Consider the following 4,220-nt stretch of genomic DNA (forward strand, 5'->3'; position numbering starts at 1 on the left):
TTATGACTTGTGGACTTCAGCTCCCAGAATTCCTGAGCCAGCATGGTTCCTTACCCCTGGTTTAGGGAAATGGAGGGAAATAGAAGTGGCTTAGGCACTGTAGAATCTTTCGCATGCTATTCAAAACTATGTATTGTCCTTAAACTGATAGAAGTTGTGCACTGGCTTAATTTATCTTAATTGGGTATATATTATTTTTGATTTTTAAAAAGAGAGAGATTATCATAATAAAGATGATAGAATTTTCCATAGGATTTTGCACCATGTATTTTAAGAATGAATGGTACTTAGAAGCCAGGAAAACAAACAAACAAACAAAGAACTCATTTGGAAATATTTAGAATACCATATCAAAAGTACTGAAGGGTCCCAAGTATTAGGGATTAATGATTATATACCCATTCTGTTAGATTAAACTTAGACTTAGAATAACTGTATATAATAATAATAATAATTGTCACTTTGAATGTACACTAATTGGCATACATTAAAATGAAATTTCATTGCATACAGCTCTCAAAGGGTCACCATTATTAGATTGCTGTACCATCATATGCATTGAGTTGAGCTAGAATTCACTTTTTCATTTCAACAACATGAAGTACACTTCTTAAAATGTATTGTCTCCCTCCCCTACTTCTTGTATTGCACTGGGCTACTTTTTACAGAAACATTTTGTAGTGGTTTTTGAAATGTGCATTACTCAAACATTTATATTAATTCATTACTAAACTATTCCCTGTAATCTAATACAAGATTTAAGCACTGTATATTTAAATCCAATAAACTTTGCTTAAAAATCTTAAATTTAAATTGGATCTTAAATTTATATTGGATTTTAAATTTATATTGGATCTTAACTCTATATTGCATTATATTCATAGCAAACATTACAGGTTCTATGAAAAGCTTCAATATGATGCATAAAGACCTAAGATGTACAGTCTTCCTTGTACTATATTTCCACTGTGTTAAAAATTACAAATTCCACATTTCTATTTTATTTGCTTTGCTAAATATTTAAAGAATTGAATACAGATAGTCCTCGACTTACAACAGTTCATTTAGTAACCATTCAAAGTTACAACAGCACTGAAAAAGTTACTTTTGACCGTTTTTCTCACTTACAACCTTTGCAGCATCCCCATGATCTTGTGATCAAAATGTAGATGCTTGGCAACTGGTTCATACTTATGACGGTTGCAATGTCCCAAGGTCATGTAATCATTTTTTGTGACTTTTGGACAAGCAAAGTCAATGGGGAAGCCAGATTCACTTAACAACCCTGCTACTAACTTAACTGCAGTGATTCACTTAACAACTGTGGCAACAAAGGTCATAAGATGGGGCAAAACTTAATAAATGTGTCACTTAACAACATAAATTTTGGGCTCAATTGTGGTCATAAATCGCGGACTACCTGTACACAAAAATATTTTGGATTGCTAGATATTCTTTTATGTTTGAAACAAAGGAAACCTTCCATGAAAGGAAGGTATTTTAATTAAATTGAAGTGTGCCAGTTCAGTATTTCCTCTTGTACTTTGTTCGAGCATTCTTTAAACAGGAACAAAAACCCAAGCAGATTTTCAGAAAGAAAATGTTTTTTTAATGGAAGAAATTTATAACAATCATTCCCATTCTTAATGGCCATTACAAAACGTTTTCCATGTGTGAAACACCATCATATAAACTTATGATTTTACAATTTCAAATGCAGAACCAAATATCCTTCCATTTCATTGTTTTTGGTGATTACCATGACATGTTTCTTCTCTGAACAAGAGAAAAAAGACTGACATATGCACTGCAATTATGTTCTCATTCTCTCTGTCTCTCTGTGTGTTTGTATACATTAATACTATGCTGAAGTTCTTTACATTTTCTCAGATTTTATTCAATTTCTGTCAGAGGTTTTTTATTCTCAGAAAGGATGCTGTCAAATTTCTTTACTATGTCATTTTTCTCAAAGTGGCTCAGGGTACTAAGTTGCCGTTGTTCATGTTACCCAAATAAGGAGAGTTCGCCAATGATGTCTTCCTCAGGTCTTAAATGAAGTAGACGGAACCGGGGAGGAGATGTTTGTGAAATGGAACTTATTAGTCACACATATTTGTTGGCCATTTTATAATTAAAAATGGAGATATTTTGATATTTGAATAATCAGAAGGAGGATCTAATGGCAAGTTCTTACTCTGTCTATGAAAATCTCATCAAAATTTTCTTGTTTGAAAAAAAAAAGAAAAAAATGAATGGAAGAATAAAAGGATGTTTTCTTCCATAAATATATATCCCTTAGATTGAAAGAACGTAACTATTATGTCCTATCTCCAAATAACTCATTCAGTTTATAAAAGATTTGATTTTTCAGCTTTACAAAGCTTCCTGAAAAAAGTTGTGCACTAAATTACACAAAGCTACTGAACTCAGTTCATATTCCTAAAATAGTATACTGCTCCTGGGATATTATTATCTTGATAGATGCACATCATTACTGTAGATATATGTAGTAGAATTCTTATTAAGAAGAAAAAGTGCAGGATAGAATTATTTCAAATGCTATACAAGGGACAAATTTTGATTAAAACTATGAAAGTGGCCTGAGCGTAGCAATTTGTGATATTTTATTATTCCAGAAATATTTGATTGTGTTAATAATACCTACTATGATATTTTAAAAGCAAATCAACATCCAAAAGAGAGGAATTTGATGAATATGTGTTTTACTCAATATTCCATCAGGAGAACAAAAAAAGAAAGTACAATATATTAAGAGAAAGAAGCTGAACAAAACAGATCAGTGTAAAGTTTGGCACACGATAGTAGAAAAAATTCATTCTGAAGAAGTAAGATATTGAGGAGGGAGGGAATCACTTTCAAAAGCCTGCTACAATGCTTTAATAGTAAACAGTTTAAGATCTTATTAGATTTATTTTCTAGGATATGGTCCTACCAATACAGGCTATGTCCTATTCGATGTGTATGTAAGGTGAAATACAATAAAAATACAATATTAAGTAATACAATATATACTTATTTACTTATTTAATGTATATCTCAGTGCTTAATCACAAAGAAATTTATATATCAGATAAAATAATATATAATTTATCAAAGGCTTACAACTGATATTTAGTTCTTCAAAATGATTGAAGAATATTTATTTGAAATCTCATATTTAATGGGAAAAGTACCACTCTGTTGCCATAGTTCTCAAAACTCAGAAACCGCTAAATGATTGAATTTAACGTTCCTACTTTGGCTGAAGATACTTGAAAAAGATATAGAAATAAAGAAGTAATATCTTGATCTATGGCACACCATTACTACTGCAGAGAGCATGTCACATTGACCACTCTGATCAGATGGCAACTGATTCTCTTCTCATTCACTTGCTTACATACATTGTTTCTGGTTTGTCCTCTCCTTCCTCTCCTTCTGCTATAATCGGCTGCCATTGTATCTTTGCCATAATATATTGTAGTTATGATTGAATTCAATTTCCCTACTTGAACAAGAAACTGATAGTTGGCTGCATTTGCACTGTCGAATTGAAAAGCTCTGAGCATTTCTGAACTATGGAGTAGTCCATAACTACTAGTTAGAAAATTTTATGCAATAGATGACCAGAGTTTTGATACAAGTGAACAGTGACTGCTTTGCAAACAGATAACCACCTACAAAAAGACTCAAAAAAGCATTATAGTTGTTTAGAAAGCTTTGGCCATGAGGATCTTGGTTGTCACTGTTGTGGCCTCCTTGTGCAGGGACCACACTAATCTTTCCTGTATCATTCCAGTTTTAGTAAGCGTGCTGTCAAAGTGAGCAGCCTGATGTATAATTTATTTCTGATGAGTATGAGTGTGCTCATTTGCTTCCCTTGATTTTGATCTCTTCTTTTGAAGCCAAACTGAACTAGTCACCTGGTATCCTCTTGTAGGCAGACTGAAGATAACTCTATGACCGAGTTTTATGTTTGGTTTCTATTAATCTTTGATTATTTTTGTTAGGTTTCTCTATGCCTTTGTTTTTTCTTTTATGATAATCAATTTCTACCCTTGTTTTCCTATTAACGGTTGAGGCATTTGGTGTTTTGCTTGTTTGCTTTTGTTCCTCTGGGGTGTTTGGATATTGATTCAGGTAATCTTTAAAAGTTTTGTTTTCCTTTTCAACTTGTGGGTTGCAGACAATAAGCCTGATAGTTGGATCAATGCCAAACT

General features: G+C 32.3%; 1 non-coding gene across 1 annotated transcript; it reads right to left on the reverse strand.

Annotated features, from left to right (window-relative positions):
* Positions 1 to 3,726: 3,726 nt before the first annotated feature.
* Positions 3,727 to 3,829, reverse strand: LOC131203581 (U6 spliceosomal RNA). The gene has a single exon (XR_009156429.1). It is a non-coding gene; the product is annotated as a U6 spliceosomal RNA (small nuclear RNA).
* Between the last annotated feature and the right edge of the window lie 391 nt (positions 3,830 to 4,220).

The sequence above is a fragment of the Ahaetulla prasina genome, chromosome 8 (genome assembly GCF_028640845.1).
Source record: "Ahaetulla prasina isolate Xishuangbanna chromosome 8, ASM2864084v1, whole genome shotgun sequence".
Taxonomy (NCBI): domain Eukaryota; kingdom Metazoa; phylum Chordata; class Lepidosauria; order Squamata; family Colubridae; genus Ahaetulla; species Ahaetulla prasina.